This window comes from Xenopus laevis, chromosome 3S (genome assembly GCF_017654675.1).
Source record: "Xenopus laevis strain J_2021 chromosome 3S, Xenopus_laevis_v10.1, whole genome shotgun sequence".
Taxonomy (NCBI): domain Eukaryota; kingdom Metazoa; phylum Chordata; class Amphibia; order Anura; family Pipidae; genus Xenopus; species Xenopus laevis.
This window is the reverse complement of record NC_054376.1, coordinates 82066670-82092207: the sequence shown is the minus strand read 5'-3', so window position 1 is coordinate 82092207 and position 25538 is coordinate 82066670.

Below are 25538 nucleotides of genomic sequence, written 5' to 3'. Positions count from 1 at the left end.
CTGTATGTGATTTTTATTTTACCAGATATTTAGCCTGAGTGGGCTTGGCTTGTTGCAAGTGAAGACAATAGTGTGACTATATTCTTGCAGATATCTATAGGAAACAGCTATGAATGCCAGTTTGATGCCCATTGTGCATAGGATTATGAAAGTTTCTGGCTTTTAGACACCCCAAAATGAAGTCAGCACATACAACCTAGAAGTCACTTCAGCTACTAAATAATCCTACACATTTACTGCATTTTCTGCAGGGTAAAAACACAAACAAATATGTTGATCCCCCAAAATCCATATATTTTTGGAAAATGCACATTCAGTTGAATTTAAAATAGGTAACCATGGCTTGCTACTCCAATGCTTTCCCAAATTTGGCAGCTTTGATTGAATACCTGAAAAATGCCTCAAAGCTTCAGCTTTCTAGCATCTTATCTCCCACATAGCATTTCACAACTAATTGTTTTTATTAAGCATAGCAATATTATCAAACAATCAGCTTTACAGCTATACGTTAATACAGTGCTCAAACATAAAAAACACACATAGCATAAAGAAAATAAATACAATGTTATCTTTAAAGGACAGAAACACCAGCAGGAAAACAGTATAGCGGAGAGGAGTTAGTCCTCAAGATCACAGTATACAATGTCCCTTATTCCCTAGGTCAGTCCTCAGAAACAAGCATTTCCCATAGTGCCCATGTCTCTAAGTAACGGGGAATTTTATTATGAAGTTTGGCTATACCATATTCACACTTCTGATTAGCCTTTATCCTCTGCTTGATTTCATGTAAAGTGGGTATAGTGACAGATTTCCAGTGACACGCTATTGAGATTCTGGTAGCAGTAAGAATCTGATTAATCAAAGCTTGGACTGTTTTATCTACTTTAGAAAAGAGTAACTTATTTTCTGTTACTTGTGTCTGTCCAGTTTCTCAAATCAGAAGGCTTACAAGGTTTGTAGTTGAGTTTTCTAGCTATTTTTGATACAGAGCCCATACTTGTACTATAAATTGTCTCTAAAGAAAAATTAAATAAAATAAAGACTATGCAGGTTGTTCCTTGGCTGAGCAGGATGTTAGTTGGCAAAGCCCTACAGTTAAGAAAGTGCATATTGCCTATTCAAATACATATTTTAACTGTATTACAAGTTTGCTGATTTTATGTTATATGTTCATAGGGAGGAGTGGACAGTAGTTGTAGACACTGTTTACCTTTGCTGTACTTAAGTGGTTTGTTGTAGACCTGAATAATTGTTTGGACTTTTCCCCCATTTGTTTTCTGATCTCCAGGCTAATGTAGTATATTGTAGTGTATTCTAAATACTATACAGCAAATTCTCTCCATTTGAAGAGGCTGAACATCATATAGTGTACAGTCTGTGTTTATAAGCATAGCCTCATAGTTGGGCCTCTATAGTAAAAAAAAAGATATATCCTATCTGCCTTTGCTTACACCCATAATCTGTGCTCAAGGGCAGACATTTAATTAGAATGTTAATAACTTTTCTTAAGAAAATCAAAGTTCTAATTAAAGTCATGTTCCCCACAGAGTGACTTTCATAGTAGCTAGGTTACCTAGAAACCTGTTATAAAGTCTAATGATTAACATGATCGCACTACTGATGTTTATTACTGTTTCAGAGTGTGCTTACCATTCTAAGAATAATGACAGAACTCTGATCTTACACAACATATAGGAAAGGTAAATGTGAGATATTAATATCAAACTGTGCTATTTGTGTAATGGTCTTTCCATGCACATTGCTACAGCTTTGTAGGTTAAAGTTTATGATAATGTGCATTCGCTGGCTGGATATAAAACAGGCTGAAAAGAATTCTTGAAGCAAATCAATAAATGATTTGCACATAGTTATATAATGGCGCAGTAGACAATACACATTCCAAGAGCCTGGATATTGAAATCAATATGGAATAGAAATAATTTTCTTTGTAAATGTGAGGAAGGGCAATGCCAGTTTCTTACACCACACTATGCTAGGAAGAATATCCACAATCTGACTCTGCAAAAGATATGGAACAAAACTGCATTATCTGCGGTAGGCAACAAGGGACCGGAATTGTCTCATAGAATTTAATGTCTCCAATCTTCTGTCCAACATTTATTTTATTATTGGCTTATTGGAGGACTTGAAAGATACAAGGTGAAATGAGAACCAGAACAGCTGGGGAACTTGTAACTAGAGCCATGAAGCTGTTGCACACAGCTCATACATTCCATAAAAGGGTTAATTATGCACTAAATATTACATATGAAAAACAGGAGAAATAAATTACAGCTCTAGTTCTAAGACATGCAGCTGTTATTGCACATATGCTTCTCTAGGCCTTTGTATTCCATGACAAACAGTAGGGTAATTATGACATCTGCAATCTGCTGAGACAGCGCCAGAAAAATATGGTTTTTGTTCTGTAAGTACATGTCCCTATTTACTTCATTATGGGGACATTTGCAGGCATTTATGTCTTATGACCCTAAACAAATATAGCCATAACATGTTTAAAACAAGTTACAGCTTAAATTTGAATGTACAGTATTAGTAATGCAGCAATGCCATCACAAGGACCTAATATTCTGGGGTTGGCACTTTATTTGCACTTTTTATACATCATGCTTGCAAAAGAGCACTGGATGTCAGAGTGCTGTGTGTTATTCTCCGTGGGTGTTTGCAGCAAACATGCATACATGCAAGCATCTGTATCATGACATCCAAGGATGTTACAGATCAGAGCCCTTCATATATGTTTCTGTGCATGTGAGCAGTCATTTTGCTCATGGGTCTAGACTCAGTTTTAATATATGTAAGGCTACCCTCTTGGTGTAAAGTATAGTATTGTACTATAAACTGCATTTAATATCTTACATTGAAAAAATATATACATTTTGTGTCACATCTTCCTGTATAGGCTACACAGATATTTATAAAGTTGCAATCAAAAAGTTGCCAAAACTGCAGCGCTTCAACATTCGCCTTCACAAACATATTCAGCTCCCAAAAAAGTGCCACATAAAGAACGCCATAATGTATTTTAACCACCATAATGTACCTTGTTATTCTAAGGAATGCTTTCTAAAATGTCACATAGAAATTACAAATTGCTTCTGCTCCGATGCGGCAAAAGTGACTTATGCAGTATGAGATTTGCAGCATAAATACCAGGCAGTAACAGCAGCACTTTCTTTGGATTCAGAGTCAAGCAAATACCTAGGCTTCTGGAGTAAATGCTGTCTGATAAAGAGCTGAGTTGATGCAATGAAAAATGAAAAAAAAAAAAAAAGAGAATGTATGCCTTGATAAACAGTTCTCTTAAAGAACATACAATTGGGATTCCGAGACAACTACAAATGAATAATTAAAGCAAAATATCATCATTGTCATGTTCAGACAAACAACAGAACAAACAGTAACGGTCTGCTTGTAGCCATTAATCAACTTGTGAAATCTTCCTTGAGCCGGAGTAGCACCAAACATATTCTCTGTTCAGTTGCATCAGCATTATTGACTGCTTTATAAAGCAAGCTCATATCTTGAGCGTTTCCAGATGGCTTTACTGTCGCTGTAGATAGCTTCCAAACTGGCTACACAAGAATCAGCTGGGATAATATGTTACAGACCTACAGGCCAACTCTTCCAGGAATATTTAATCACATCGTTACTTCCGATGCAAGCCCTTGTTTATGCTATTACAAGAAAATAATTATGCATCTAACAAATAGTGGCATACATATGTAAGATACGGTTTCACTATTTGCAAATTAACTTCAGTGCTCATCTAAAAAATGTACAAGCACAGTTGTAGCAGTGCAAAAATGGATGCAGTTATTGTGCTAATTGATGCCAATAATTTAAGGCACTTTTGTCCAAAGGAACTCCTGGCACTTGTGGTATAGCTGCATTTAGCACTGGTGTGTCCATTCTGACTCCTGTTAAATTTTGGTACTGCTCGCAAGTATAATGATAAGTGATAAACCAAACTCTTGGTTGGACTATAATATTGGTAACTTTATTATCATCAGTAGCGTATTCAGGTCCAGTGCTGCACTACGGAGTGATGTCACTTCTACCGAGCACGACTGCTAGACCCCCCCTTGCTGTATTTTGTAGGAAAGCATCCAGCAGCAGGGGAAGAAGGTTTTTCTCCTGCAATTTTTTTTTTTACCTTAGAGGCATCCAATGGCTTAGTAACAGGCTGCTGACTGGTAAAAGCAACTGAAGCAAACAAATCAACACAAAGGGATAAGTAATTTTCATTAACTGTTAGTTCAAAGTAAGGTTTGTATATTTAAGTACTGTGGTTTCATTTTTAAAGTTTTTTTTTTTTGTCTTGGGTGCTAAATAGCAAAGTTTGTGTGCTTTTGTGCATAATGCAAGTTTGCCACAGACTGCTTTACTTTGCAGTTAGTTTCCCCTCGGTTTGAAGCTGTATAATTAGAACCTCAGTGGAGCTTGCTCAAGTGGATAGCTGCTCTGTAAGTGGAGTTCAAATCTAGGAGTTCCAAACTAAAAGGATGTTCAACTTGCCATGTGCAAGTTTAGGAAGAAAGTGAGACCTTAGGGTGCTAAATGCATGGCTCAAGTCTTGGTGTATGAAGGATGGGTTTGGGTTCTTCGGCACTGGGCTGATTTTTCCTTGGGGTAAAACCTATATAGTTGTGATGGATTGCACGTCAGTGGAAGAGGGTCAAAGGCGCTAGCGGAAAGAATGGCTAAGATGGTATTCATTCCAGGGTATAAGTGAGCTTAGCGCTGTGACTGCCAAACCTCTTTACTTTTTTTTTTTCAGGATTCATTTAGGTCTGGCATAGTGCAGAGAGAGACTGGCTAATTGCTAATAAGGTGCCACTATTCAAAAAGGGATCATGTCCTCAGCCTCAAAACTATAGGACATTTAGTCAGTCAGTTAGAGATCAGTGGTAGACAGCTTTTCGAAGGGATATTAACTGATAAGATACCTGACTTTGTTGCAAATAATAATACTGCGGCAAAAATCCAAAAAAACGGGCACCGGCGTCAAAAACGGGCGCCGGCGTCAAAAACTGGCGAAATTCGCAAATTTTTCGGCGAAACGGCGCAAATTCGCCCATCACTAGTGGTTACTGGTCAAATGAAGGAATGTTGGCCTGGAACAATCGGATCAGCCCGATATCGCCCATCTCAAGGTGGGCATATTGGGGAGGATCTCTATGTGTATGGCCACCTTTAGGCTGTTTATCTATGACATAAATAAAGTCCTCACTTGCTTTTATTTACCTGGTGGAAGATTGCCTTATTCGAGTGCCTGCCCAATAGATATCTGGTTTTACCTTACCAGCAGTGCAAACGTCTAGTGTGCAATAAGTCAGTTCTTTTTCCTGAATACTGTATTTCACTGTGTTATGAGTAAATGTGTAATGATACGTTACCCCTGGTGGTATCCAGCAGGGACGCCCGCCACAAGCTGCCTCTCTACTCCTATGCTGGCTTCCTTTTGGCGCGCACTTCCAGGTTTTATGCACCGGCGTGATGATGTCGCCGGTGCATGAAGGTTCTATTTTGTTAGCTCCTGGTGCTTCTTATAATTGAATCTTGCTTGTTCTTCTGGTTATTGACCCTTGCCTTGCCTGACTTTTCTGACCTCTCCAAGCTGACCCTTGCCTGTCTGACTATTCTACGTTCTCCAATCCTGATTCCGGCCTGTCTGACTATTCTTAACTCTGCTTGTGCTGACCCAGCTTGTCCATCCACGCTGCATAGTCTGGTCTGTCTTCCACGACGTGTTGTCTTCCATCCTTGGTGAAACGATCATGCCCCTTTGTTCATCCAGAACCTTTAGCTTTGCTCCTCTCTTAGTAAGACCTCAGTTGTTGTGTTACTATGGTGAAGACACTAAATACATATTTATTTTAGACAGTTCTGCCATCCTATACCTTTACACAGTTAATGGTGTACTGTGGGTAGTGGATAGCTACTGCCCCTCAATGCCAGTGTATTTTTAGCATGATTCTTTGCAGTAATTTCTCTTTTGCAGATCTGGCTTTATTTTGGGCAGTTATCTGAGGGACTTTTTTGCCCTTCTACATCTTGCCTCATCTTCAACAGGTCTGTTATTTCAGGTTCTTAACAATGTTCCTGACATTTAAAACTGCTAGCTGAAGTTACTGAGGTTTTTTTTTTTCTTTTATAGTCTGACCGTGCTTTGTAAATGTGAATTATCTTCATTTTTAAATCCTTAGACAGTTACGTTAGTAGAGCTCAAACAACCTGAGAGGTAAGATGGATCAGACTATTTGTCAAACCTCTGAATTGCCTTCACCTTAGTAGCTGAAGGCATAATGAATCTATCAATTTTTAGGTCAAAGAAGGAATTTTAAAAAGCAGTCATTGATGGATGTGCAAACTGTGACATTTTCTTTATCTTATTTCCATTTTTGAAATTGAAAAGTGATCTTTCCTTAATTTGGATTTTCATACCTTAAGTCTATTTTAAAATCATGTAAACATTAAAAAAAAAAAACAGTAGGCTGGTTTTTCTTCCAGTAATGTTTAATTACATTTTAGTTTGGATCGAGTATAAGGTAATGTTTTTTATTACAGAGAAAAAGGAAATGATTTTAACATTTTGGATTATTTGTATAAAATAGAATCTATGGGAGATTGCCTTTCCGTAATCCAGAGCTTTCTGGATAGTGGGTTTCTGGATAAGAAATCCCACACCTGTATTCCATTAGAAATTGTGAATGAATAATATTTTTTATTTAAAAGTTTTAGAAAATGATTGATCCTAACTTTGGACCCTGTACAGGTCAAACAGGTATATGTTTCTACATATATACTCTAGGAACATTATCAATAGCTTCATATAGTAAAGATCAGTAATACTTAACATAAGAAAATATTTAATTATTCATCTGAATCTACACAAACGTAATTTCGAAACAGTATATTTAAAAAAAAAAAGTTTTGTTTCTGCTGTGTTTAGTAACAGCATTCCTTGGATAAAGTCCTGCTTACAGTACATGCAGCACATTGTTCCTTTCACGGGGAACAAAGGTGTTTAAATAATTCTATAAATGTTTAGCTAAGACCTTTTGCCTCTGTATGAAACTTCTTGCTTTCTTTGTGTTGAGTTTCTGACCTGCTGTATGAGATATATGATACTGAAGTGGAAAGTGAAAATTGTTCTCACAAGCCTGAATAAAACTATCACATCCAATAGCAATTAATAATCCATAGAATCTATTATATGGTCTGGAGACTGAGAACTGTACATTCGTTTTTCTCACTTTCAAATCACTTATATGTTACTGTCCTTGTCTAAAAGAGAAATTCATTGAGCCAATGTGCTGGAATGCCACAGGGCAGGCACATATTTAGGGCCAGATTTATCAGGGGTTTTCTTATTTTTTTATGGTCAAATTCGACTGGGGAGTTATTCAAATTTGATTCAAATTTTTGAATTCGATTTTCAAGATTGGTCATACTCTGACCTGTAAGAACTTGAATTTGACTATTCGCCACCTACATTTTAAGTCAATGGGAGAGGTCCAGCCTTTTTCGCAGATTTTATTAGCAAATGTTCTTCACCTTTTATAAGTAAAACCTGTTGCGCTCCTCAAATGCATCCACTTGGTCACAAATGTTTTACTTTTTTCCCTAGTTTTTCCTATAGAGCCATTTGAAGTCTGACTATTTCCATTTCTGTTTGCCACCTCCCTGCCCTGGGTAAGAGCATATGCATTAACATCATCCTAAATCTTGTGCATGCTTCATCCTTTATTCATTTCTTGGGTTCCAGTGATGAGACACTAGTCACATGGCATACCTGTGTGTCATCTCTGACCCTTAATAGCCACTCTGTGTTAACGAACAATCCAATTGGAATTCTAGGGTCATGTTTCCTAAGCAACGCTAGGTTCCTAAGTGGCTTTCAACGTGTGGTTGACTGGCAAATATTGAATATTTGATTAATTTTTAGATACTGTACTGCTTGTGGTCTATAGGAGAAGCACAGTGTGCATGCATAGAATAAGAAGTAAGCAGAGTTAAGTGACAAGGAATCACATCCAGGATGGCAGCCGCAATGGATGAGGAATTGTGATAACTTCAGTAGATGCATCATCCTCAAGCCTACTTATGGGTATAACAATAGTTGTACATTTTTCAGTTTCCCTAAAGCAAAGGTTATATTGCAATAAAACATTTATAAGAACTTGGAATTCTAGCATTGCTGATAAAATCCATAGGGGTGCCAAGTTGTTAGGCACTTCCCTCTTCAAAATATGCTCAGGCCTACATAGTTCCTAATGAGCATGATTCTACAACCTTTCTTCTCTTCCTGGGATGGTGTGTTTTTTGAAGAAGAGGATTCCCTTACAAAGTGGCACCCTGTCAGGATATGCGGAGTAACTTATTTTGCCTGCCTGTATGAGTGATTTAACTGATTTTTACCTTTCTTTGTTGCTGGTAGGGATGTAGCGAACGTCGGAAAAAAAGTTCGCGAACATATTCGCGAACTTGCGCAAAAATGCGAGCGGTTCGCGAACGGTTCGCGAACCCCATAGACTTCAATGGGAAGGCGAACTTTAACATCTAAAAAAGACATTTCTGGCCAGAAAAATGATTTTAAAGTTGTTTAAAGGGTGCAACGACCTGGACAGTGGCATGCCAGAGGGGGATCAAGGGCAAAAATGTATCTGAAAAATCTGCCTGTGTGTGCTTGGAAGAGATAGTGTAGGGGGAGAGCTGTTAGTGATTTCAGGGACAGATGATAGTAAGTTTGCTGGCTAGTAATCTGCTTGATACTGCTCTGTATTGGAGGGACAGAAGTCTGCAGGGATTTGAGGGACATTTTAGCTTAGGTAGCTTTGCTGGCTAGTAATCTACTGTTCTCTTTAAACAACTGCCATACGTTGACCTTGTAGGCATTGTTTGCCCAGTTTTTTTGGACGCAGCCACTGAAGCACAGTTGCCAGAAAAAATATGCCATATAAATGCTGAAAATAGTAATTTTTCGCCATACGTTGACCTTGTAGACATTGTTTGCCCAGTTTTTTTGGTTGCAGCCACTGAAGCACAGTTGCCAGAAAAAATATGCCATATAAATGCTGAAAATAGTCATTTTTTGCCATACGTTGACCTTGTAGGCATTGTTTGCCCAGTTTTTTTGGTCGCAGCCACTGAAGCACAGTTGCCAGAAAAATATGCCATATAAATGCTGAAAATAGTAATTTTTTGCCATATACGTTGAGTCAACGTATGGCAAAAAATGACTATTTTCAGCATTTATATGGCATATTTTTTCTGGCCTCTGTGCTTCAGTGGCTGCGGCCAAAAAAACTGGGCAAACAATGCCTACAAGGTCAACGTATACACTACTACAGCGGTGGATACGGATTACGTAAAATATATGAATGCTGCTTGAAAAAAAGTAACTCAAGTGGTTTTTCTAGAGACGATAATATTATCAATATTTAGACAAAATGTGAACAAGCTCACACAGCTAGATGGCGGTTTGAAGAAAACACTGTGCAAATACTGCCCACAAGATCAACGTATACACTACTACAGCGGTGGATACGGATTACGTAAAATATATGAATGCTGCTTGAAAAAAGTCACTCCGGTGTTTTTTCTGGAGACGGTAATATTATGGATATTTAGACAGAATGTGAACAAGGTCACACAGCTAGATGGCAGTTGGTTGAATAACACACTGGGCAAAAAATGCCTACAGGGCAAATAATGCCTAAAAGGTCAATTTATACACTAATACAGCGATGGATACGGATTACGTAAAATATATTATGGCTGCTTGAAAAAAGTCACTCCGGTGTTTTTTCTGGAGACGGTAATATTATGGATATTTAGACAGAATGTGAACAAGGTCACACAGCTAGATGGCAGTTGGTTGAATAACACACTGGGCAAAAAATGCCTACAGGGCAAATAATGCCTAAAAGGTCAATTTATACACTAATACAGCGATGGATACGGATTACGTAAAATATATTATGGCTGCTTGAAAAAAGTCACTCCGGTGTTTTTTCTGGAGACGGTAATATTATGGATATTTAGACAGAATGTGAACAAGGTCACACAGCTAGATGGCAGTTGGTTGAATAACACACTGGGCAAAAAATGCCTACAGGGCAAATAATGCCTAAAAGGTCAACTTATACACTACTACAGTGGTAGTAAAATAAAAAAAAGTAAAATAAAAAAAAAATGAATATTAAAAAAAAAAATTAAAGTTGGTGCTGCTGAACTACTAGGAGCAGCAGATTAGCACACCAGTCCCACTCCCCAACACTGCTAGACTAATAGCACTGGGCTCTTATAGTAGTAGTAGTAGTAGTAGTAAAACAACAAAAAAATAAATAAAAGCAGTCCTTACAAGGACTACTGTTATTGCAGCAGTCAGCAGATGAGATCAGAAGCAGGACAGCTGCCCACTGCAGCTACATACAGAGCACTGCAGTAGAAGGTAGATTACTAGCCAGCAAAGCTACCTAAGCTTAAATGTCCCTCAAACCCCTGCAGACTTCTGTCCCTCCAATAACAGAGCAGTATCAAAACGATTACTAGCCAGCAAACTTTCAACTGTCCCTGAAATCACTAACAGGCAGCAGCTCTCTCCCTACACTATCTCTTCAGCACACACAGGCAGAGTGAAAAAACGCTGCAGGGCTTCGGTTTTTATAGGGAAGGGGAGTGGTCCAGGGGAGAGCTTCCTGATTGGCTGCCATGTACCTGCTGGTCTGGGGTGAGAGGGCAAAAAAAAGCGCCAACAATGGCGAACCCATTCGCGACGTTCGCGAACTTCCGGCGAGCGCGAACACCCGATGTTCGCGCGAACAAGTTCGCCGGCGAACAGTTCGCGCCATCTCTAGTTGCTGGCCAGCAAATCTATTTTTCTATACAATTTTTCCTTTTGCAGACAAAATAATTAACTATGCTCTCCACATTTTACCCATCATTACAAAAATTACCAAAAATATTACTTACCAAGTGTATCTGTTCTTATTCAGTATAATGTGAGCAAAACCTTATCACTGGGCATCTGCAGAATACATGCACTGAGCTTTATTAGCAATTGGAAAAACCTGCAGCAGGTCACGTTTGAACAAAATGCGTGTTTCTTATTTGCTTAAGATGTTGTTTTGCCTGTGTTTTTATTGTGAGTAATACAATTGTGTAAGCTCCATTTATGGGGAAATAGAAACCAACATATACAAATGTATTTCTGTGTTAATATTTTTAATAAAATGGCTATAAGAGCATAGATTGCTGACAAAGGCAGACTCACATACTTAATTTAATATTTAGAATGTTGTTCATTAGGACTCCTATATCTCCCGAGTCTGTAGAGCAGTGGTCCCCAACCAGTAGCTCGCGAGCAACATGTTGCTCATCATCCCCTTGGATGTTGCTCCCAATGGCATCAAAGCAGGTGCAAATTTTTGAATTCCTGACTTGGAGGCAAGTTTTGGTTGCATAAAGACCAAGTGCACTGCCAAACAGAGCCTCCTGTAGGCTACCAGTCCATATAGGGACTACCAAACAGCCAACCACATCCCTTATTTGACATCCCAATGAACTTTTTCATGCTTGTGTTGCTCTCCAACTCTTTTTTACATTTAAATGTGGCTCAACAGTAAAAAAGGTTGGGGACCCCTGCTGTAGAGTATAGAATTTACCTTCCAACAACAACTGCTACCTCCCGATATTTGATAATTGCAGGAAGAACACACATCTCCCCCAGTGAGTGAACATTTCCTTCTTTCATTAAATTACATAGACTTTAAAAAAGAACTTAAATCAAATATGGGTAGAAATGGCATATTTTGTATTCTGAACTTACTGCACCAGCCCAACCTTTCAGATTTTTTAAAACACTAATGATGCAGGTAGTGATGGGTGAATTTCTCCCATTTCACTGAAAAATTCGCGAATTTCCTGCAAAATTTGCGAATTTGCGAAACAGAGAAAAAAAATTTAAATCGGAAAGTTTTGTGAAAAAAAATCATGAAAATCAGACATTTTTCATGAAAAATCGTGCCAACCGGAGATTGGCACCCGCGTCAAAGCCGATGCTGGCGTAAAAAAGGCAAAGAGGCAATTACTAAGCAGAATTGAATTGTGACATATATATATACCCCCACCTAATGGTTTTAAAAATTAGTGGTGAGCACTAGGGATGTAGCGAACCGCCGATTTGATGTTCGCGAACACCGGCAAAAAATGCGAACAGTTCGCGAACTGTTCGCGAACTTCGAACATCCGAAAATCGTTCGATTCGAACGATCGAAGGATTTTAATCGTTCGATCGAAGGATTTTCGTTCGAATCGAACGATCGAAGCCATTCGATCGAATGATTTCATTCAATCCAATGGCTTCGATCGTTCGATTCGAACGAAAATCCTTCGATTTTAGCGATCGAATGGTCGAACGATTTTTGACGCGAACGCCTATTGGCGAACGTCGCGTGACGTTCGCGAACATTCGGCGGACGCGAACAGTCGAAGTTCGCGCGAACTAGTTCGCCGGCGAACAGTTCGCTACATCCCTAGTGAGCACAACTTTCCTTGTTTGTTATAGTTATACAGGAGCAGTGACCAGCTCCATGTTGTAGCTCCCACCCTTCCCAGCTATAGTCAGGTGATCCCACTGGTGTCTAATAAAAGGGCAGCCAAGTTTGGGAGTTTTACTTTGAAAGCAGCTAGTAAGTTGCAGCTAGTAAGTTGCAGGTAAAACTTAAAACTTACCTTTGTAAAATGTATAATGAAGCAATAGAATTCTTAATGAATCAGATGAAAATTGAGCATAGGACTGGCCAGATATGGGATGACTTTGACGTAGTTGGCCAGATTAAATATATTGCAATATATGGACAAACAATCCCTGTTTTGCTTAAAGGGTAAGGCATTTTTCAGTAGCAGTATGCACAAAATGTCTCTGTCTTAAATATATTGATAATGGGTTGAGTGCAGAGGACGCTTGTCTCTCTCTCTACACACACACATACATACAGTATGTCGGCCCCTAAGCTCAGTAAATGACAGCTGCACAGAGCATGTGCAGTGAATGGGGAGCTACTGGGGCATCTTTACAGGCACATATCTTCACTACTAAAGAGCTGCGGTTGCCTTGGGCTGGTACAGAAGCCCAAAATATAATGTACAACATTGCTAGACTACTTTTTTAGTTCTCCTTTTCAAACATGACACAACTTACGTAACACCATAATGTGCCAGACATCTCTAATAGATGTAAAATCCTTACAAAATGACATACATGCCCAATACGTTCAGTGTGAAACTAGTCAATATTCCCTGACCTATACAAAACCTAGAATTGTGTCACTGAGGTATGAATGTTTACAATTTTTGCATAAAAGAGTATGTACCAGTATAATTTACCTATATCAGACATGAGGCCTTACCCCCATATGTAATAAATGGCACTAAGTTTGCCCTGGAGCAGTGACTCATAGCAACCAATGAGATCTTAGCTTTTAAACAGGTGGCCAGTAAATGCTTTTTTGCTGATTGGGGGATATGGGTTACTTCTCCAGGGCAAACTTAGGGCCTTTAATACATACAGATGCAGCCACTTTGGTTTGTCTGTTTGACACAGAATAACTAAAACACAGATATCCCATTTATCTCATTTAACACAGAAAACTGCGTCACAACATCCCATCTAATTAAAGCATTCACCATTGTGAACAATGGTGCTTTGGTATGCTAATGAAAAGGTTAAATGCATTAAATGAGTTAAGATGACTTTAGATAGCACAGTTTATTCAATTAACTCTCAGTCATGACGCATTTAACCCACAAATCCAAGTGGCTTCATCTGTATACGTATTTTATAAAACAGAATAAAGTTAAAAGTAGAAAGATTCAATATTTAGGCTTTGACTTCAAGCTGACCATGTCTGAAGGTAAAGAAAATAGATTTTAACCTTAATCCTATCAATTGATTCTATAAACAGCTCAAAGAACATCGATTAAAATCAATATTTAAAAAGTACTGAAGTCCTGATTCCAAATATTTAAGAAAAATATAATGAGCCTACAGAGAAATGGCAAACCTGAAACACTTATATTAATCAATAACTGAGACACTGCCAAAAAATTACTTTGGAAATAGTTTACAAAATACTGAAACTTTCCAATTGTTTATGTAAGTAGCAGCAGTGTACAGAAGATTACTGCATCCTCAGGGTCTGTATTGTTCCTTGTTAGTCATACAGGTGGGAAATCTCATTGCTATTATGGCTGTTGGGCATTTGGTGGTTGAACCTGCCAGTTCTCTATATTGATAATCAACATTCAAATTCTGCCACCCCTTGTACTGAAAAGAACCCTGATATAATCACTTGGAAATGAAATAATTATTTATGAGTCTTGTGCAACACTTACAAAGTGCAATATGCAATATAACTAGATCTGCCTACAAGACCCTATAGCCAACAAGGTAAATGTATATTTTAAGGTACTTTTGTTCTTTTACTCCTATTACAGTGTATGCTGGTATATCGTTGTGCTTATAATAACTTGCATTGAATCCAACTGCATTTTATCTTTAGAACTTTTATTATTTCTCATGCACAATTGCAATCTATAAATTAGAAAGTTCAAGGTTAAAGGGAAAAGACAGGATGAAAATGAAGCAGTATTTTGCTATTTTATCTGTTAAGGGCCAGGTGTAATAGGGCAATCCAGACATAGGTCCTCGAGGCATACTTTGGTTAAGGAATAATGTACTTTTTTTGCCCATTCATGCCCAGCATGAATTTTCCATTATAGAATAATATTCAAACGGCAAGAAAAGATTAGCAGTATTAAAATACACGGACGAAAAAACAGAATACATATATTCCATTGTGCTTAGAATGGATCTTTTAGTCTCTTTGCAGATAGTCACTATTAGCTACATGAACTAGTTCCATAAATACAGTAAGGAGAATATAATCCCCACACAAACTGGACATTAAGGGGCAAATTTATCAATGGTCGAAGTAAAAATTTGAAGTGAAAAAATTCGAATTTCAAGCTATTTTTTCGTACTTCCATTTGAATTTGATAAAAATTCAAAAATTTGAATATAGAAATTTATTATGTACCAGGGTCAGACTAGGCCGGCGGGGAACTGAGAAAAAACCCGTTGGGCCCCAAAATCTTGTGGGCCCCGCTGGCCCAGGACTGCACCCGCATCTTTTTCTTAATGGAGGTTGCAGACAATTTTTTTTCGGGCAACTCTGCGTGTGCGCATGCGCAGAACCGTGGTGCCGCATGCACGTGTGCACATGCGCAACGCACAACGCTGGTGCGGCAGGGGGGCCCAGAGGGGGTCCTGGGGCAGTAGACCTGGTGGGCCCTGGGCCCCCCAGGCCGACCTTGTCATGTACTGTTTCTTTAAAACATTGACTTTGACCATTCGCCACCTAAAACCTGGCGAATTTCTGTTTTAGCCTGTGGGGGACCTCCTAGAACCTAATTGGAGTCAATTGGTGGACTTTGAAAAATCAAAGTTTTTTTTTTTTAAATACTTCGAATAGAATTTGATCTTTATTGGATTCGAACGATGGAATACAGCCTATTCACCTGCAGATAAAAAGTCCGGGTTTTTTTTGTAAATTTCAGTTTACATTTTTTTATTTGAATTTCTAAGTTATGGGAATTAAAAAAAACTCCCATTACTTCGAAATTCAACCCTTGATAAATCTGGCCTTAAATGAGAGAAGACCAATAATATACATGGTTTGATTGTATCCTTCATTGGTAACAGAAATTGGACTTTACATGCTCCTTTCTCTACCTAGCCTCCTCAAGAACTTACTCTACATGGAACTGGGAAGTGCAGGTTTTTTAAAATGTGCACATATTGCTTTTGCACAAACATAGCCTGAAAGAAATTAGAGGGAGTATGGTCTTCATTTAGCCTCAGGTTTCACAGTTCCCAGTGTAGGATGTATTTCTGAAATGGACAGCTGATCTGAGGAAATAAGGGCAGTGAGCCTTCTAAAATAAAAGAGCTCATTTCTGAATAAATGCTACAAAAAATAGATATAAAAAATGAGACACAAAAATGATTACCAGTAACACTATTTACACAGGTTTTTGAATCCTTACATGCTCCTTAGCAACTTGTGGCAATCACCAATACAGTATTTTCTTATAGAGTTAAATGAATGGACATTGGAATTGCCAGCTGCCTGGATTTAGCACCCATTCCATGGTCACAGGGCAATCTACTCATATTGTAACTAGCTACAGCAATCCATCAATTATTCAGTTTTTGCTTATATAAAGCAATATTGGACTTTTCTCATTAGTATAAAAAGTGTTTTTTGCATAACCACAGTACTTACATGCCACATTTGACCTGGTAATCCAATAAAACCCGCTCCATCTGTAGCACAGACTGAGATGGCATCCCGTGACTTCCCAGTACGTGGCAAGTCTCAGAGCCAAATTAGCTTACACTTGATTCATTAACTGGTTTCTCAGCTGAAACTCGTATCTGCTTTGCCTCAAAGAGAAAAAATCACCATACTCCAAGTAATCATTTCAACTATTAATTACTGCAAGGGGAAAAGAGGCATTCATTATTTCCCTTTATTAAATTCTAAGTTGGATTTTCTGCTATGGGATACCGAGACCTGTAGTTAAAAAAAAGGCAGACAGACAAATTGCTGATCCCCATACTAACCAAGTAGAACATTATAATCAGTGCCTGTTATTAACAATATGTCCTCATAATGCTGTTTTGCGGATAAAGAAAAAATGGATACTTTTATCTTTCGTGATGATGGTTATACAGTAAAACCCCCATTTTACGTTTTTCAGGGGACCAGAAGTAAATGGTGTAAAATACAGGGAAAATGTAAAATCAGGGAAATGTTTTATGCATAATATATAGGTGGGACCACAAAACAATAAAGTAAAGTGAGGGAAAACTTAAAATCAGGGGATGTAAAATTGAGGTTCCATTGTAATTGCAAATAAACTGGAATAATGAAATGCCACTTTCAGCAACAAATGGCCTCTATATGTACACTCTTTAAAAACATTACATTGGCCTTATAAAGTAGATGATTAGATCAAGACCTTGCTCTGAATGCACAGTAACTAATTATCACACGAGACTGAATACCGTGTAGTGATTATCCTACAGTACTACCAATTAGGTGCTAGTATATCTCTAATTATTCACAGAAATCACAACACACTTACTTACTTACTCAGTATACTTCTGTTTCACGAGCAGTCTTTTGATCTTATTCAAATACTTATGAAGACTTATGAACTGCAATTATTTATATTTCTATAGTAACATTACATTTTCTACACTTGAGCTCTTTCAAATAGAAAGAACCAGTTTTTCTTTATTGTACCAACACATTACAACCACATACTGTAAAAGAAAAGAAGGAATGTTTTACTCTGCCATTATCTTTTACTGACCTTCAGCATGTTTTGCACAGACTGAACATTTCTTATTTGGCTTACCTGTTCCATTCAGCTGTCCAAGAATAATCGCTAAACAAGATGTACCAACTCAATTGATGTCACAAGATAAGCTGGTCCTGATGGAAAAACAAAACCAATCACATTTTACATCTTATTTAAGTTTTAAAGGCTCTCAAGTAATATGAACCCTTTCCTAAAAATTAGTGATGGGCGAATTTATTCGCCAGACGCGAATTTGCGGCAAATTTGCGTGATTTGCCGCCAGCGATAAATTCGCAAAACGCCCGCAAAAATTCGCGGCAAAATTTTTTCCCGAAAAAATGGACACCAGCGTCAAAAACGGGCGCCGGCATCACAAAAACGGGCGCCGGCGTCAAAAACAAGATGCCGGTGCCATTTCGCAAATTTTTCGCCGTTTAGCGAATTTTGCGCAAAATTCGCAAATTTTTCGGCGAAGCGAAACGGCGCAAATTCACCCATCACTACTAACAATCCTCTTTGATTCAGCAGGAATGACCTAGAGTTCCGATAGTTGGTGTCTGGGCTGTCATTTAGATATGTTTTATCACTAGTGATCAGCACTTACTGCCATTTCTACAGGCAATAGCACCAGCAAAAGTAATTAGGCCATGAGCCTAATTAGGGGGACACCAGCAATGTTCATTATTGGTTCATTTTCTGCATCATTAATTGCTAATTCACTAATGACTTTCCACTTTCTTGTATGATGGTCTTATCTACTTGTCTTTTTCCCTACTCTGTTAACAGACAAAAAAAAAAAACTCATTGTTACCCAATGGAAGCAATTAACTAGTGGTCATTTATCTTCCCCCTGAGTGCTCACTGAACAAGCATCATGGAGAACTATACGTGCCTAGAACACTTAATTCTACTACATACAAATCTGCAAAGGGACCATGCAATTCTTTACCCCCTGTTGGTTTAGGGAGCTTAACTAAAAAAGGTTATTGTTCTGTAGTAGAGTGAATAGTAGATTAGGGAAGCCCCACTTGTAATGCATAGTTAAATCGGGTTGAAAAAAGACAAAGTCCATCAAATTCAATCCCCTCCAAATAAAAACCCAGCATCCATACACACACACCCCTCCATACTCTCACATAAATTATAAATATACCCATATCTATACTAACTAGAATTTAGTATCACAATAGCCTTTGATATTATGTCTATCCAAGACATTACCAGAATCAGCCATCACAACATCACCCGGCCCACACAAATGCTAGAGATGAGTTCAGTATGCAGACCTTCTATATATTTTCTCCATAAACAGGTAATTCTGCCAGTGGTATAAAAGACTCAGGGTGAACTTGTCAGTTTGTTTAATCTTACATAAACTGAAGGATGGAGGATGGAAGGATGGAGGTCTTGGGGACCAAGTAAATGGGGTCTAATCAGTATCAGGGAAAGCTGTATTATGTAGATGCAGCAATAGCATAAGTCTAGCGCCAACACATAGTTTTAGTGGGTCCACTACCAGGGGTACCAACCAGTGCAAGGATCCTCAGTCAATAGTGATAAGGACAGAGTGAGAAATCAAACTAAAGTGATACAAAGTGAATTGATTGATAGCACAAAACTAAAGCACTGTTTGCTGCATACATGCACATATTAAAGTAATATTATTGTGATAAACATTTTCTGAACATTATTACAGTACAGGTATGGGACCCATTATCCAGAATGCTGGACCTGGGGTTTTCGGGATAATGGATTTTTCCATAATTTGGATCTTCATACCTTAAGTCTACTAGAAAATCATGTAAATATTAAATAAAGACAATAGGCTGCTTTTGCTTCCAATTATGATTAATTAAATCTTAGTTTGGTTCAAGTACAAGGATTGTTATTAAAGGAAAAACATTTGGATTATTTGGATAAAATGGAGTCTATGGGAGATGGCCTTTCCATAATTTGGAGCTTTCTAGATAACGGGTTTCCAAATAATGGTTCCAATAGCTGTATTACTTTTAATCCAAACAGAGATTTTCATATTTTGCTTGATTTTCATTGTTACTCCCTCTATCTTTTATTAATATTATAAATGATATTCCACTGCAAGTATTTTTATCCAATTACAAAACAATAAAGTGTTTTTTTTTTTTAATCTGTAACTTTATAGGTGGCTGCCTTTAAATAAGAGCAAATTGGAATTCAGATTTCTGGATAAGAGATCCCACACCTGTACTGCAATATTGTTTTTCCTCTTACTTCTGTTTTAATGTATCTAGTGTAAACTTTTATAAAAGCTACTATTTATAGCCAAACAATAATAGTGTAGAGATACATGTCAAGAAACCTACGTGCTATATGTCCTACAGTATATCCGTGGTTAACCTCTACTGGATTTTTGAAAGGGGAAGATGGGAATTTGGGGCTTTGGAGTAGCCATTATTAGCACCAGATATATACACTATAAACATATTAACAACAATGAGCAAATAGCTGTCTTTAATAAGCACCAGGTACAGGTATGGGACCGGTTATCCAGAATGCTCGGGACCTGGGGCTTTCCGGATAATGGATTTTTCCTTAATTTGGATCTTCATACCTTAAGTGTACTATAAAATCATGTAAACATGATAAACCCAAATGGGCTGGTTTTGCTTCCAATAAGGATTAATTATATCTTCGTTGGGATCAAGTACACAGTCCTGTTTTATTATTACAGAGAAAAAGGAAATACCGTATATACTCGAGTATAAGCCGAGTTTTTCAGCATCCAAAATGTGCTGAAAAAGTCTACCTCGGCTTATACTCGGGTCAGCGGGCAGTTGCCGATATTGCAGTCACTTTTAATCATTCCTATACCAACAGTTCACTTGGGGAGAGACTGCAATATCCCACAATGCCCTCTGTTGGTTTTATGAAAGAATAACAGTGCGCCCTCTGTTGGTTATATCAAAGAATAACAGTGACTGCAATATCACACAGCGCCATCTGTTGGTTGTATCAAAGAATAACAGTGACTGCAATATCACACAGCGCCATCTGTTGGTTGTATCAAAGAATAACAGTGACTGCAATATCACACAGCGCCATCTGTTGGTTGTATCAAAGAATAACAGTAACTGCAATATCACACAGCGCCATCTGTTGGTTGTATCAAAGAATAACGGTGACTGCAATATCACACAGCGCCATCTGTTGGTTGTATCAAAGAATAACAGTGACTGCAATATCACACAGCGCCATCTGTTGGTTGTATCAAAGAATAACAGTGACTGCAATATCACACAGCGCCATCTGTTGGTTGAATAAAGGATTAACAGTGATGGCAATACCACACAGCGCCATCTGTTGGTTATACGAAAGATCAGTGATGGTTTTATGACACACAGCACTCTCTGCACAATTCTCTGTCACCATCAACTTTGCAAAGAAGTCTGGTCGATCGCTGGGGGAGTCTCTTTGGCGGAAGGTGCGCTGCTGGGAGACAGGGCTGTAGTTGTGTCTAGGCTTATACTAGAGTCAATAAGTTTTCCCAGTTTTCGTAGGTAAAATTAGGTACCTCGGCTTATACTCGGATCGGCTTATACTCGAGTATATACGGTAATTTTTTAAAATTTGGATTATTTGTATAAAATGAAGTCTATGGGAGACGGCCCTTAAGTAATTTGGATCATTCTGGATAATGGGTTTCTAGATAACTGATCCCATGCACAACATTTCACAGAGAAACCATACAGATACACAGTCAGAGATTCCCTTCACTCCAGTAATCACTGCAATTCAATTGCCCATACTTGTCTCTAGCTAGGCATTTTAGGAGGTCGCAGTTCAACAAAATTCACAGTATGGACATCGCTCATTTTTTATGACGTAATAAATTCAGACATTTTCAAAGAATGGAGAAAGGAAAGGGTGTCATTAAAGTAACACAGGTCATTAAGTATGACAACAACTGGCAGGTGATAGTTAGCAGTACCTATGCTATACAATCGGCACACAGTGCATTTAAAGGCAGAGTGCTGTACTAACTTGGTGAATCATTCAGTACCTGTACAGTAATGTCAGAGCCCCAGCATTTCCTTACCAGTTTCCATGGCAACACTAGAGGTTCCTTTAGCAAATGTAAAGTGCACAAGAGAAACAAATACATATTTAAGATTTGGTTTAAAAAAAGTAAAGATTTAGGAACAATGCATGATATTCACCTGCTGTTTCTATAATAATACTGTATTAATCTATTTTTTTTAATTTTCCTAATTCACTGGCTTCAGAGCCTGCAAATAATTTAAAATACATTACACTTCCATTAAAAAAAATTCAATACATTAAAAATAATAAAAAAATCTATCTATTTAAGGCACATTGCTTATTGTAAACCATTGAAGCAATATGTTTGGGTTTGATGTTGAAGTACTAATTTTAGGTTTGATTTCAAGGTTTTGATTCAGATCTTTTCATCAGAGATTATTTTGAATAGTTTAAAGTGAGAGCGGCGTTTGTCTTAATACTGCAATATTGCAAGTGCTACACATAACCCGAAGAAATAATTACAAGAAGTGCTGCCATGTACATTGGAAAATAACTGCAATGACTGAATATTGCTGTTGCAAGGATGGATATGTGCAAAAAGAATCCAAATGAAACTTAGGGGCCCATTTACTAAGGGTCGAATTTTGAAGTTAAAAAACTTCGAAATTCGACAATCGAATTTGATACTTCGATAGTCAAAGTATTTTTTTCGATCGAAAACGTCCGTTTTCGTTCAAAGTAAAAATTGTTCGATCAATTAAATCGTTCCGATTCAAAATATTTTTTAAATTATTTAGAATGGTCGAATATTCAAAGTTTTTTCAATTTGAACTTTGGCCTATTCGATGGTCGAAGTACCCAAAAATTACTTCGAAACTTGAAGTTTTTGAATAAGAAAATTCACTTCGACCCTTAGTAAATGGGCCCCTAAATGATGATTATTTTGTATAATGACTGCCTTTTTTTCTTTGCTTTACTTTTTTGCTAGTTTTTGAACCTTACTTAAGTTCTCTCCAAATGATACACCACACAGTAATATTCTGCTGGTATATGTATTTTATGTTAAAGGAATTGTTCAGTGTAAAAATAAAAACTGGAAAAATAGGCTGTTTCCAAAAAAAAAAAAAATTCTAATATAGTTAGTGAGCCATAAATTGAATCTATACTCATTTTCCTTTTGTTTATTGATTATTGGCTATTAAAATATATACAGTATATACTCATACATACACACACAAACATATATAATGTAATATACATTAGAAAATATATATATATTTTAACAAGGAAAATAGAATAGAAATTACTCCGTAAATGCAACAATGTACACTTCAAATAAATTACATATTCATCAATTAGGCTGTGAACATACAGCCTTGTTTTCATTATCACTGACACAAGATTCAGCTGCATTGGACAGTACATAATTATCTAGTCACTTCCAGTCAATGTTTCCCAGTGGCATGTATGAATATAAAATTCTAAAGCAGGCTCTATTAGGGAAATCTCAAGAGAGACACATTTGCAATTTATATCAATAAGGAACACAAACGTACCTATCATAAGGCAAATTAAAAGAACAAAAAGAATATTCATTTCCTTAATAAGACACTTTCTCTAGCAAATTAGTTGGCAAAATGAGTCTTTTACTGCAATGCTAAAGCAACGTCACTGAACCATATCTGATAAAAATGAGTTGTCCTTGTAGGAGAGGATCAACAAAACATACGTTTTTTCCTATGAGCTACAGAAAACTGAAATTGCCATTCTTAGATTGTCTTTTCTGGTATGCTCTCTTTGAATATCCATTCTATCTACAAATAATTGTTATTGTTGTAAAACTGTTGAAATTAAAAGATTTGTTTTTGCCAATAACAAAAAAATGTTCATTTATAATTGTTTACTTTTTTTTTTAAAACAGAAGTGAGCTTTAAATAAAAGAGAACACAATGCAGCATTTAAAGAAAATCAATCATACTGTAAAGATGCTGGGTGCCATATTGCCCTCATGTGCCTTATGCTCAGATAAACATGTTTTTTTAAGTGTGCTATACTTTCTTACCCATGTTTAACTTTTGCACCCATCATGTGCCATCTATTTTACTTTTGCCTATTTTCCCTTTGTCCCCCTCCTCGTGTTTCTCCATGTGCAATTCTCATTTAGTTTTTGTAGCCATTCAAACTCTTTTATACCATCTTAAGATATTTGTCATTATTTCTGCCCTACTTATCTATTTTTTATTTAATCTACCTTCCCCACATCACATGTTATACTTCTCCCACTTTAACTCTTGTGATGGGCAAATTTATTCTCCAGGCATGGATTTGAGTGAACTTCTGCATTTCGCCACCTGTGATTTGTTTTGCAAAACGACTGCAAAAATGTGCCGGCAAAAAAAATCACATTGTTGTGCATCAAAATTATTTTGACACCAATTGACTTTATTCATGAATTTGGACTAAAAAGTCACACGTGTAAAACTTGTCGAGCACATAAAATTGTTGCGCGTCAAAACTATTTTGACCCCCATTGACTTTCATGCATTTGGACAAAAAAGTCATGCATGTAAGAATTGTCGCTTGTGTAAAAATTGTCAATGCGTTTCGCGAATTGACAGATTCACTCTTATCACAACTAAACTCCCATTTTTTTCACCAATTTTCATCATTTATTAAACCCCGATGGTGTTAAAAGTCTAAATAAGGAAGTACTCCCATCTCAAACCTGCCGAAGTCATGTAGAAGTCAATGGCAGATGTCCCGTTTACAATTGAATGATATGATGTGCACTGGGTTTTGTACAAAAATCGGAATAATGTGGTTTGTGGGTGAAAATCCGAAAAATCGTACAAATCGGATTTTTTCAAAATTTTAGCAAGTCTTTTCCTGCACCAGATTTTTTGGGAGTAAATGTATTGATAAATATGTTAAACATGTGCATGGGAGTTTTGGTTGAAGTGGTTTGAAGGAAATAGTGAGACAATTAATGTTTCCCCTTAATCATCATCAGTGGTGATATGAAATGGCGACAGAAGTTGGACCGCCCACCTTAGCTTGATGATATACATTACCATACTCTCCTGCCTGTGTTAAATTTCACAGACCTTGCAACGCACTTGCCAATAATTATTGCCATTATAAGGGGTGAAAATTAAAGGATGCTCGAAGAGTATGCTCCTATGTATTCTGTCCAGTCAAGGCTGAAAGTCTAACTCAAACTCTGATGCTAGATTGACAATGCACATTTCTGTTTATTTCAATCTGGTGAGAGAGAAGGAGTATGCCACACTTTAAAACCCTTACAACAGTCTAAATTAAAACTCAAAGGGGCAAGCAGGAGAGGCAGACTCATGAAATATGAGTTAAGTATTAAATGAGTACAAGTAACTAGTGATGGGTGAATTGATTCGCCAGGCGCGAATTCACGGCGTCAAAAACGGGCGCCGGCGTCGAAAACGGGCGCTGGCGACAAATTCGCCCATCACTACAAGTAACTCATTCGAGGCAAGATAATATGGAATCTCCAATTTTAATGTAGAATTGCATGCATGCAGAAAAACAATACTGTCATTCATTTTTCTATAGAACATTTGCATTCAAGCAAGAACTACATAAGCAGCACTGAGAGGTGAGTGTATACCATGACAAAACAATTAAAGGCATACTTGTAAGAATTTGTATAAACATTTGCTCCCCTACCTGGTATCTCAGATATCTAATAACTGCATTCTTCAACCAAATGCACAATTGTTTGAAAATGTTAGGATTAAATAAATTCAGATAGGCTGAATACATGATTGATTACTGAATTACATAGAACAATTTATTTTTGGATCTTTAAATAAAGCATTCAACTGTCTTATTTTTTGCGGACAGCATTACACATGCTGTCCTGAAGAAATCGCAGTTCACACTTCCTTTTCCTAGAAAAACCAATGGAATTTGAATTGATTGACCATTTTGATGACATGCACTACCACACAGGAGTTACATTTCTTTTATACATGGGTGTACCTTCTTCTGCTCAGCCAAGTCAAGGCAATTACACACTGTAAAAA